Genomic DNA, 13,635 nt, shown 5'->3' with positions numbered 1-13,635 from the left:
CATGGAAGAAATATGATTTTCTTAGGTGCTATCCAAGATAAACAGATGCAATTTTGGCAGTTTACTCTATTTAAAAAAAAGTTTTCAACATTGAAATAAATTTTTGTTCTCGTTTTGTAAAGATTTAATGGCGAATTCGCATTTAATTTGTTTTTATCCGACAATTTTTGTTGATCTTTTTATCTTAATAAATTGTTTGTATTGAAAATCTTATTGATGTTTTCATTCTTTAATAGTACAAAATCAACCTACAGACAAATAGTATACAACGTATAAAACTGTTCTATCGTACCTCCCTTCTCTCTGATAAAATATGTATGAATAAGCGGTTTCTTTATGGAATATCTCAAGTTTTCTCTAGCGTAGTCTATTCAGGGAATAGAGAAGGAGATTCCGTGATTTTAATTAATTGAAATGTTGCTCTTTAATTTTATTCTATATTTTATCCACTTTTCATTTGTCCTTTCCCCAATCAAAAATTTTCTTTCATTAGCGTCTTCCTATTACACAATCCTATTCTGTAAGTAAGTAGTGTGTAAATATGACCCAAAAGATCTCGCGAATCTTATAACAAACTAAGTTTTCCATTTAAGGGAAGCTTTACATATATGTCTTCAGTTGGTTTTAATCAATTTAATTTTTAATCAAGTCTTTGGTCGGTTTTAGACTATTTTGTACATAGCCCCATAAATGATTTAATTATGCAAGGAGACAACATATTTAAACATTGTTTATTTTTTGTTCTCAACTATTAAAGATTTTGGACCAAATCTAATGGATGAAATGTTAGAATATTTTTTCCTTGATATTTTAGGCTGGTAGTAAAGTTAAAATGGCATAGCTCTATATCTGATATATATACTACAGAGTAAACAGCAGGACTCTATATCTGGTGAATACTCTTCTAGTCAGACAAATTAAGTAGATTAGCCCTAAACATTTTTTTTCAGAAAATGAAATAAAATTCTATAATCTAAATATTTCAATATAGACCTTAAAAATATAATGAATTACAATTTCGTCCATCTGTACAACAAAGTCACTTAATTTTTAAAATATTATTTAGCTGTTTTGTGTAGATCGCAAGCAAACTATTTTCATTTTAAAATTATAGGTTGAATAATTTAGACCCTACTAGTTAGTAACTAACCAATCAGAATCTAAGAAATGTACCCAAAGTTTTGAGCCAACACGGATAAGATCGTTCTTAAAACTTTGGGTACCAGTGTAAATTTTAGACAACTCTACACAAATTTCCTAATACTAAATGCTATGATTACTCGATAATAACTCTAAACATATAGATGGTATGTAACATATTGAATCAGATATTAGTTTTCACATACCCATATGTTTGTTTTTACCTATCAATTTTACATATTTGGAGATAGAGATAAAGATTATGAAATTAATTCACAAAAAAGAGAATAAAATCTTTAAAGGACAGATTCCATCAAAATTAAATGAATAAATAAGTTTTATTGGCAAAGTTTGAAATCAGACTCAGAAAAAATGCCCCCCCGGCCCCCCCCCTTCCCGTCCAATTTTTTTCTTTTTTTTGGAATTTAAATTAAAAGTGAAAGGTCGGCTTCCAATCACCCTTAAATTAAGAAAAATAATTGTTGGTAACTTTATAAAAATGCGATATTAATGTATTTCAATTCAATTCCCTGTCTTTTATATACTTTCCCATGTGTTTGCTGTTATCATTATCAAAGTGAGAATATCATCATCATCAGACGCATCTCTCTTTTTGACTGTGAAGGCCAGAGAATACGGACACCTTGTTCCTCCATGAATTCCTGCTGTCTTTGGCAAGTTTCTCAGCTTCTCCCCATGTTAATTCCAAATTAAAGAGGTCCTTTTCAGTGCTTCGCCTCCAGGTCATTTTTGGTTGTCCCCGATTACGTTTACCAGTGGTGGGGTTCCATTTTAAGCACTTTTTTGGAAACCTATTTTGTTCCATTCTGAGCACATGTCCTAGCCACCTTAGTCTTTTATATTTCACTTCTGCTTCAATACTATTGCACTTGGTCTTAGCATACAGCTCAAGGTTTGATATTTTGTTTGGCCAGAATATTTTGCAAATTCTTCTTAGGCAGCTATTGTGAAATGCATTAAGTTGATTTGTTTCAGTTTTCACAGTTCTCCAGCATTCCGCTCCATAGAGAAGAACTGATTTCACATTACTGTTGTAAAGTCTGATTTTTGTTTTCAGAGCAAGTTTCTTAGAATTCCAAACGTTGTGTAGACTGTTGAAAGCAACCCTAGCCTTATCAATCCTGGTTTTAATATCAGCTTTTGAGCCATTTTCACTGCTGATAACACTCCCCAGATAGGTGAATTTGTTGCTTTGTTTCAATTGTTCACCATTTATTGTTATAGTTTGATCAGGGTTTGTAGGTATATTCATAATTTCAGTCTTCTTGACATTAACAAAGAGCCCGACTTGTCCTGCATATTTGACTAGTCTATCTGTCTTAGCTTGTAGATGTTTAATTGTTTCTGAAATCAGTGCCAGGTCATCAGCAAAGTCCAGATCTTCTAGGTGTCCTAGTATGCCCAGCTGGAGACCACGTTTTTTGTCCTCTGTGGTTTTCTTCATCACCCAGTCAATGACCAATATAAATAGAATAGGTGATAAAATGCATCCCTGTCTAACTCCAGTGCTTATTTTAAAGAAATCAGATGTCTTATTGTTTCCAACTGAAACACAGGCTTGGAAGTTGTCATAAAATTTAGTTATCATAATTATCATCTTTTCTGGTATACCATAACTTCTTAGTATTTTCCAGAGTGTTTGTCTGTGTATGGAGTCAAAGGCCTTAGAGAAATCAACAAAATTTACGTGAAGTGGCTTGTTAAATTCAACACATTGTTCAATAACTGTCCTAAGGGTGAAAATTTGGTCAACACAGCCCCTTCCAGCACGGAATCCAGCTTGTTCTTCTCTCAGTTTATTGTCAATTTTCTCATCAATTCTGTTTAAAATAACTTTACATAGGACCTTGCTTGGGATAGAAAGCAGCATAATTCCTCTCCAATTATCACAATTGTTCAAATCTCCCTTCTTAGGTAGTTTTATGATTATACCTTTAGACCAGTCCGTTGGTATCTTTTCTTGCCTCCAAATTTTATCAAAAAGATCAGTTAGAGTCCTAGCAGAAAGATCTATGTCTGCCTTAAGCATTTCGGCAGTTATCAAGTCAGGTCCTGGTGCTTTGTCATTCTTTAGGCTATGTATAGCAGCTTTAACTTCTTGAATAGTTGGTGGTCTTATATCTATGTCTATTTCATGTCCTGGTTCTGGTTCAGCAGTAATTTCTGGTTCAGGTCTGTTCAACACTTCTTCAAAATGTGATTTCCACCTTTCAGCAATTTCTTTTTCTGTAGTGAGTAATTTACCATCTTTAGCCTTGATAGTTTCACCACTCTTTTTGCTATATTTGCCACTTAATTGCTTGGTTATGTTGTATACTGTTTTCATGTTACCAAAGTCAGCTGCTCTCTGGGCCTTTTCAGCCAGATTGTCAATGTAATCTCTCTTGTCTTTCCTTGTGCACTTTTTGACTTCTTTGTCTTTAGCAGTATATTCAGATTTTAAATTGCTCATGTCAGCCAAATGTTGAGCATTATGGATTTTGTTTTTGAGCTTCTTTCTCTCTTCTATTTTGATCCATGTTTCTTCAGAGATCCAGTCCTTTTTCTCTGGTTTCTTGTGTCCTAGGATTTCCTTAGCAGTAGATTGAAAGTTTTCTTTAATTGAAGTCCATGTGATCTCAGTCTCGTCATTTAGGTCCTCTAAGACTTGAAATCTATTTCTGAGTTTTAAGACAAATTCATTCTTTATCACAGGGTCCTTTAATCTTGAAGAATCATATTGTCTACCAATCTCACTCTTTTTATCATGGCCAGTACGCTTCAGCTTTAATTTAATCTTACTGACAACTAGTTCATGGTCACTAAATATGTCGGCTCCTCTATAGCTCCTACAGTCTTGCATTGATTTGACCCATTTTCTATTGATCACAATGTGGTCAATCATGTTTCTTGTTTGTCCATCAGGTGTTGACCAGGTATATTTGTGAATGTTTTTGTGTTGGAATAATGTACCTCCTACAACCATATCATTATTTAAACAGAATTCAAGTAAAAGTTCTCCATTTTCATTTCTTGTACCTATGCCAAAGTGTCCCATTGCATTCTCCACTCCAGTCCTGTCAGTTCCTACTTTAGCATTCATATCTCCAAGAACTAGGCACATGTCATGTTTGGGTACTGAGTTTCTGATTGATTGCAGTTGATCATAAAACTCTTGTTTTACTTCTCCATCTTTGTCATTTGTTGGGGCATAGCATTGGATAATGGTCAACTTGCAGTGCCTTGATTGGAATCTAGCCTTAATTATTCTGTCTGATATAGGTTTCCAGTCTATTAGTGAATTGACATGTCGTTTTTGAATAATTATAGCAACACCATACATATGTTGGCTTTCATGACCAGAATAAAGTATTAGGTGGCCATCTTTGGTTGTAGTTTGTCCTTGTCCTGTCCATCTACATTCTGCAATCCCAAGTATTCCAATATTGTAACTTGTCATTTCTTTAACTACTTGGGCTGTTTTAGTTGACTCATACATTGTTCTAACATTCCAGGTTCCTATCTTACAGCTTTGCTTAGAACTTATTGGTCCTGTCATCAAGTTGATAGCTTCCTTTCGGATTTCACCATCATCTTTCATATTCTCAGTAAACTGAGCATCAGTTCCAACGGTACTTGTTTCATGCACACCTCTGGCTGTGTGAAAGCCATTAGTGTTTGAGGTTCTGTGGGTGTTTTCTTGAACTTTTTGGTTTTATAGGTAGGATAGTTAGTCCTACGCAAACCTTCCATATCCCTGGAAGGATGGGTGACTGGTAAGGGGAGGGACGTCAATATCCCCCAGTACTTCAAGAAGTACCTCCTGCCCTTAAAGTGAGAATATATTAGCTACAAATTAATATTTATTAGCTTTCATTTTAAATAAAATTGGTTCAAATCGAAAATTTCTCTTATACAATCAGATATTACTGAAATAGAAATAATCTTAATATTTGAATATTTCATATTTTTATTTTCAATTAACGCACTAAATAAAACCTAGCGGTGACGCCCTTAGAGATCTCAAGGAGCACGTAGTGTTTTTTTTAATCTCTGTTAAGATCAGCTGTATATCAAAAAATGTTTTTTCGCTTCTAGATGTGGTTAGTTATGATTTTTTTTGTTGCGATTTATATTGGAAGTGTAATGGTACCTTCTCAAAATTAGCTATAAATCTTCCCATGGTATATGAGAAGCTACACTGTAAAGGAGAACCATATCAGTTCGGTGGAAGCGAGATTCTTCAGTACACACAGATAGAGATCCTCCTACTTTATTATAAGGATATATTATTTAAATGATTTTCCTTGTTTAATAAAGAGATTATACCAAAATGTATCTTTATTTGAAATCTGTTTGAATCTAAACAAACTAACAAACCATGCACAATATAACTTACCTTTCAAGATTTATATCATTTACAATATGTATTTATCAGAGATTAGGAGACAGGTAAATTTTCTTTTAAACTCTATTCTAAAATAAAATATTTATGATAGTAGTTATTAATTTGTAAATGGCTTAAACTTATCAAATTATTGATAAAAGGAATTCTTTTTAATGTCCCTCAACAGTTTTTTTTATCCCCTTTCTCACATAAAGAATAAAACAATTTCTAAATAAAACAACCAGAGTGTCTGTCTATGTGTGGCGAAAGTTCTCACAAACCAGTTAAAATTATGGTTCTCCTTAACATTGAAGCTTCTCAAAGTTCGAGGCAGGTTTTTACCTATTTTAAGGGAGGGTATTAAATCTTGTTATTTTACAAAACTACCAATACCCTTTCCCATGCATTATAAATACAGGTGACCAATCCCGCGGTTATGTTTACATTGAACCTATTGGTATTTATGACTTTTTAGTAGCGTAGATACTCAGTTATTTTTATATGCCTGTCCAATCAGTAAAATTGAGAAAGTCGCTTATATTCTTAAAATCAACCCCTATAATTTAAAAAAAATGTGCACTGCATGCACAACAAATTAGGTTTAGTCAGACAGAGATGGAACATTGGACTTTAAATCATCTTGGTCCCTAAAGCTTCACTGAAAAACTATGGGGACTAATTTAATTTTGATTGGCTAGTACAACTTTTCCACCAAAAATTTTAATCTACTGAGGGGGCAATTTTGTTGATCGTTAATGAAGGTATACTTCAATTTATGTTTAAAAAAGACGTTATTAGGTAGTTTCTTGTCATTCAGCTAATTTTGTTTAGTTATTGATACGTTACTCATGAATTTTATGTTCTTGTTTAAGTATAACTTGTAAATTTTCACAGCTCTAAGTATTTGTTTATGAGATTATAGTGAAACCATAAACCATAAACTTGTAAACAAAATATGCAATCTCATATGGAACTGACATAAGATTTACATGTTCAACTTACATATGTACAAGCACTTTGGCTTTCTAAAATTTATAGGGTGCATAATGGAGACATTATCTTTGCGTTTTTAACTCCACATGTAAATAGCATAAATCCTACATGTCACCAGTAGGAATGAACAGTAAAATCTAATCTGAGGAGTGGTTATCAAGATCTAAAGCTTCTTCCCGTGCAGTGGGACAGACAGAATATGTAGACATCGTTTAACTTTGTAAGATGGATTTATCCTATATTTAACTAAAAACCTAGAAACTAAGTAATTTTAACCAATTTATTAACACTGGGATTTATAAACCTACAAAATTTTGAAAAGATTGCTTAGAATTATAAAATATCTAAAATTAATTCAACAATTAGAATATGAAGTGTATATTTTAAATTTTATTGGGCAAATTAAGTTTAAAATATATGCAAAAATCCAGAGAATATGCATAAAACAAACAATGACCATGCAATATTTACATTTTTTAACACACAAAATGGTTGAAAAATTTACATGAGGTAACTAAATTCCCATTACAGTGGGGATTGTGAGTAGATTTTTTTTTCCAAGTGACTACACTTCTTTTTATCTTAATTTTTTTTTTATAAATATATGTTTTACAAAACTATAATATTAACTTAATTAATTTTCTTCTGGTTTTCTTGTATAAGTGTAATACTTTGTAGACCTTATGAATTATAGATCAAAATGGAAATAAAACTCTATTAATACTAAATTTTCTCCCCCCTCAAAATTAAGATTTACAATAAAGTATTGATATAATTGATTAGAAAACTGTTCTTGACTGATATTCCATACTGCATATAGGCAGCATTTTATGGTAATTACCAGGTGTAATTGGTTCATTTCAAATAAATGGGGGGTTGGGGTAAACAAATATGAGGGGTTTCAAAAAGGTTTGTGGAAATAGGGGAAAGGGAAGGGAAATTAGTAAAAGCCTTGTGCTGAAGGCTTTTTTTGTTTGAAAAAATTGTGGAAAATTGGTTTAAAGAATTATATGTTATTTTCTTAGTGTTTTTGTTGGTTTGACCGAAACAATAAGAATTAAATTTAAAGTAACCAAGAAAAAAGTACTATCGCCTATCATATAATATTTTCAAATGTTTTTTTTAATATAATCACTTTGGGAATGATATTTATCTTATGATTTATAAAAAAAAACATAACCGAAGTGTACCTACAGTACTCTACAGTGCAGTGTAAAAAAGATAAGAGAATACTACAGGGTGGCCTATCAATATGAATACTTTTGAAAATATTTGACCTTGTTTAAATACTTTAAGATACCCAAACAAACAAACATATATCACATATGGAAAGCGAAACTAACTTTAGAAAATGCTCACTTGACTGAAATCTATATATATGACATTGCTGGGTCAGAGACAGTTAATCTGTAATATTAATTAAGCCGATAAGCAAATTAATTTAAGAAACCTCTTTAGGGATCTAAGGGCACAAGGGTATGAAAAAGTTTTTTTTTAAGGTTTGACTATTAAAGAGTTTATGATTTATTGACCCCCAAATTATTTCGCTTAGTGGTTATTTAATTCCTGGAAAAACACCTTCACTACATATTTAAAAAACAACAGTTGCAAAGTTATACATGCAGGCACAAACATTCCATGATTCCAATAGGTGACTATCTGACCGTAGTCCTTGCTTTATGAAAATGTGTTTAATCAGATGAGAAAATCGTGAAAGAATTTCCCCCGTGACAAACAAACTGTCAATCTGAATTTGTTGCATCAATGACCCAATAAGGGGGGTGCTATTCTGGGTAACTTTTAATGTAAATTGGTCAGTTTTTTACTTGGTGATTCATTGGACGATTAGGCTTCATGTATCAAGCAAAGCATCCTATTATCAAATGTAGTTTTTAATTTATTTGCGTTATTTACCTTTTCAGATTCTTTCTTTAACTCTTCTGATGATTACTTAAATGTCCATTGTCTAAAATTATTCCAGAATACCCCTCCTAAAATATAAAGGTTTAATGAAAAAAAAAACAAGCAAACACTATAGAAAAACAATAATTAGTAAATATTATTACAATTAAAATGACAAATAGTATTTATTTATATAAACAAGCACAATTATGTGCAACAGTAGATATTTTTTTGAAAAATGGGTAGTTCCATGTTACTGAATCAAAAAAAATTGTTGGTTGACGATTTTTTTTGCACAATAAGCCGAAAAACACCTAAATTTCATTAGTAAGATTAGTAAGATAAGTACAAAGAATGCAGAGGTCACTAAATATAAAAATGTCCCTCCAATTAGATTGAAATATTCAATTATAGAAATATTAGATATTATTCAATTTAAAAGTGAAACTTATTTTGTATAGAAAAACGGTACCTACCTACATATTTGACTTTTTCTCTGTTCATTCAATTTCCCCATTTTAAACTGTCAGGCACTCAACAGTAGATTCATTATATTTAGAGTGATAAGAGAGTACCGAAATAGTAAGATTATCTATGTACATTTGACGACTGTGAAAATAAAAGCGTTTCTGCTTTTTGTGTACATTCTTTGACAGTTCTAATGCAAAACATTTTAATCACTAATAAAACTTTTTAAATGGTTCTTTTAGTTAAATTATTTCTATTTTAGGGTTTGCAAATTAGTGAAATTTATACGTCGTAATTTTCAATATAAATGATACTTAATTTACATAAATCTTAAGAAAGTCTTCAATTAAATGAGACGAAATTTATTAGTTGGAAGTTGATTCTTATGGCATTGGCTTTTTGCTCTCTACATAAATGATTCCCCCTCCCCCCCACAATTTAAAGTAACAAGTTGCATGACATTTTGACAATAAATTCTTTTATGCCAAGTTTCACCGATATTATGGGTCCGATACTTTATTTTGATAAATGATATTTTGTCAACACATTATTAATGCCATGTTTATGGAGATCATTGGCCAAATATTTTAATTTTGTATTTACAGTGTGTTTTTTTATGAGAACTTTTTTGAAAGCAATTTTACCCTACTTATAGTTATCAGAATTTAATGATTAATGGCTTATTTTCTTCGTTTTTTAAGGGAAATTATGAAACAACCAAAAAAATTACAGTTTTTGTTGAAAAAGTACAGTAAAGTTGAAAATTAAAAACTTAGGTGTCAACATATAAAAATGGTTTTAGCGCATTTTTCTTAAGAAAAATGGATTTTCTGTAGTCGACTTTGGGGGGCCAGTACTCCCTCCCTGGTTGAGATATGACCTTCAAACTTTGATATGTTCTAGTACATGTCCCTAATAGTATCTGTATACATTTTTAGCTCTATATCTCAACTTTGAAGTGTTTAGCAGCCATTCTTGCAAAAGGTTGATTATTTGAGCATAAGAAAAATGCGCTAAAACCATTTTTAGATGTTGACACCTAAGTTTTTAATTTTCAACTTTACTGTACTTTTTCAACAAAAACTGTAATTTTTTTTGTTGTTTCATAATTTCCCTTAAAAAACGAAGAAAATAAGCCATTAATCATTAAATTCTGATAACTATAAGTGGGGTAAAATTGCTTTCAAAAAAGTTCTCATAAAAAAAACACACTGTATCTAAGCTGTATTGTTTTAAGTTCCCTAGTGTAACAAATTGACAATATAATATATTAATAGAAGCCTTCTAACAAGGTTATAAAGCAGTGAGTTTTTGGTTTGTACGTTTAGTCTACTTTATTTTTAAATTAAAGTCCTAGGATAGGTTTAGATTACTTTATGCCCTCTCCCTTACTATTCGAATAAAGAGCCATTTCATGCTAGGGGCGAAGCCTTTAGTACAAATATACTCAATAAGCTCTTAATGGATCCTATAGCGTCATTTGTGGGAATAACTTTAATGTTAACAATATTTGTAATGTTGGATCTATTTAAGGATAGGGCCAAACTACATAGTATATAGGCTTTCATGATGACTTTAAGAGAGGAGAGTAGAGAGGGGCCTTTCAATAATTTTCAATTATTCTCTCAATGATTGATTTCAATTAGAGCTGCTTTTAAACAACATCAAAGTTGAAAATAACAAAGTAATAGGGCAGGGAGGGGGGAGACATTGGGCTGTACACTAGCCCCAAAAGTTTATAATAACGTTTTCTTATTGTTAACTCTACAATTTTAGAGAATTTTATTTAATTTTGATTGGTTGGCTCAGTAAGTTGGGTGTCCAAAAGTTTCAACCACAAATTGTAATCTACACAAAGGGTAATCATCATTGGGGATGTACATCAATTTATTTGCCTTATCCCTTTCAAAACATTATTCATCTCGTTTTTTATAACATAGTTTAAAAATAGATCTATAACAAACAAAGATTACAATATCCATAAATAGCGAAGTAAAAATGATGAGTGATCAGACAGGGAAAGTGAGTATTAGAAATTTGATTGTTAGTGGAAAACTTGATAAGAAATCTACTCTACTTATATTTCAAAGAGTATTTCAGACAGACCGACGGACCATGTAAATTATGTAGCTGAAAATCATTTGTAACACACCAAAGATACTTCATCTTTAATTTGAACTAAGAAAAAAGTTTTAGATGCAAAATAATTAAATTTAACTTATTTCTAAATCTCATTTTCGTGAACGTCTCTAAGAAATATATTTCCACTTACAAAAGTGAATAAAATATAAAATCAGCTTTTTAGAATTAGTTTTAAAATATATGAAGCTCTAGAACCCTAAAAAGGGGTTTATAAAGACAAGAAAAATTGACTTTTCGTGTCTGAGGATTAAACATGTCTGACATATTTCAATACAAAAGAGAGAAACAAGTCCTTTAAATGATAGATTTCGTTGTACCAGAAAGAAATACGAGAAAATATATGAATTAGAGAGATATATATGTAAGCAAAGAAAAAGAAGAGAGAGAGAGAGAGAGAGAGAGAGAGAGAGAGAGAGAGAGAGAGAGAGAGAGAGAGAGAGAGAGAGAGAGAGAGAGAGAGAGAGAGAGTTTACCAAAGATTTCTAAAGAATGGAATGGAAGAAAAATCAATTTCCTATTTGCCTATATATTCAATTTCTTTTTGTTAATTAAGATATCTATATCATAAAGACGTTAACAAAATTAACTTTTAGTTATATGAATAGAGTGCATATGCAGTAAAAGTTCATTAAAAAATATTTTGTTGGATACATATCTGAGGAAATCTACCCTGCGAAAAGATGAAAAATTACTTACATATAACTTTTTTCAAATCTTAATCCCCGAACGAAAAATTATCGCTGTTATTTTATTGTCGACTTTGTAAAGCTTTGTCAAGTAAATGAAAATTTAGGAGCGAAGCTACTATATATTAGTTGTTGTGTTACTGTAATTATTGGCAAGTTATGTCTCACAACAACTTTATTAAATTAAGATATAAATTAAAATATTAAGGGAATCATGTCTAATAGTCCGTTAATGCATTTTTAATTGAACTTTTCTGTTCTTATTTTATCATGAATAATTTTTCAAAGAATTTACATCGTACATCTCTCTTTGAACATGAGTTGTTCTTGTTAGAAAGAGTAAGACTATATTTTTTATCTTGAGGTTTAATTCTTTGCTCATGAAATTGTCATTGAAGGATTATTTATGTTCTAGCACACAGAGAAAAGTCGGAAAAGATTTTGTGAAAGTATTTTTATTGAAGATTCCTAATATTAGAGTGATAATCACCCCTTTCATATCTATCCACCTATTTTCCATAAGTGTCTATGAAAATCTACCAATGCAATGGTAATTTTTCTAGGTGCGATTTCTTTCCCAAATAGTTTTAAAACTTCTTAGGATCTATGAGAAGCTACATTGTGGAGAACTATATCGGTTCAACGGTTTGCAAGATCCTTTGGTAAAGACAGACACATTCACAAACACCTTGTTATTTTAAAACAAGAATAAATAATTATTTGGGGGTTTCATAATGCCTAAGGAGAGGTAATGTATCAAATAGCCTAAACCTTGCCTGGACCAATAGAAAAAATACCCCAAAAATGATTAAACGATCTGTTTATGAAATCAAACATACAGTTAGACATCCTGTTACTTTAGAATTTGGAACAAATCCCCCTTTTTGGAATTTGAAAGTGTTATTTCATGTATGAAATATTGAAAGTGTAAACCGAATAAAACGAGGCAGTTAAGGGGAGAAGTTATTTATATTCTACACGTTTTAATACTTCTTCTTTGGACATAATTATAAGGACAATTAAATTATAAATCAAGATATTTCATTACATTTTTGGAATCGAAGCCCTTCTGTATTTTTAGTAAATTTGTACGTACGTCTGTTACTCCATGCGTAAAAGTATTTTTAGATATCTGAGAAAAATTGTAAACATACTGCAACTAGTAAAATTTAAAATAGAAGTGCATGGTAATATATTGTGTCTGTTTTGGGCCAACACATTCCCAATTTTCTAACTATCAATGTCTTGCAACTGACATTAGCATTTGGAATTATTTCTTTTTTAATTTAAAACGCGGTGTCGGGCGCCGAGAATCGAACCAATCACCTTTTCGACTATGAGCGGAAGCTTTATTAGTTATGCCACAGTCTTTTTCTCAACTTGAAAATACAAACCATATCACAAGATTAAGTTTTAGTTAAAATTCTTAATAATTTATTGTTATTGTTACATGAAACTGAAGAAATACCGTTTTGATGATGTAAATTTTGAAAGCATGAAAATAAATAAGATTGACCTGACATAAATAAGTTCTGTTTCAGGATTAAGGGATAAGTCAGGTTGTTAAATTTATTTATGTAAGGGATTATTGTAACAATCTATATTTCTTAGCAATTCAAAATTTCTAAATTGTCATATTGATTGTAACGCCTTTTTCAGAGAAGCTACATTTGAGTATTTAACTTCGTCAAATATATTTTTCTGAAAATTCTTTTTAATTTTTAACTGATATGTTTAATTGACTATATGTTATCCCTGGGTATGTGTAAGTAAAATCACGACTAAACTGTAACCTGTCATCTTTGTCTAATTCTTAAACAATATCTTTACCATTTAACTTGAACCTCTATCCAACCCTAAAGATTATTGCAATTTAGTAGCACTTGATGATTTAAAGTATAGTTTCAGCAGACATGC

Source organism: Acartia tonsa, chromosome 3 (genome assembly GCF_053477335.1).
Source record: "Acartia tonsa isolate MP-2025a chromosome 3, ASM5347733v1, whole genome shotgun sequence".
NCBI lineage: Eukaryota > Metazoa > Arthropoda > Copepoda > Calanoida > Acartiidae > Acartia > Acartia tonsa.
This window is presented reverse-complemented; position numbering follows the sequence as displayed.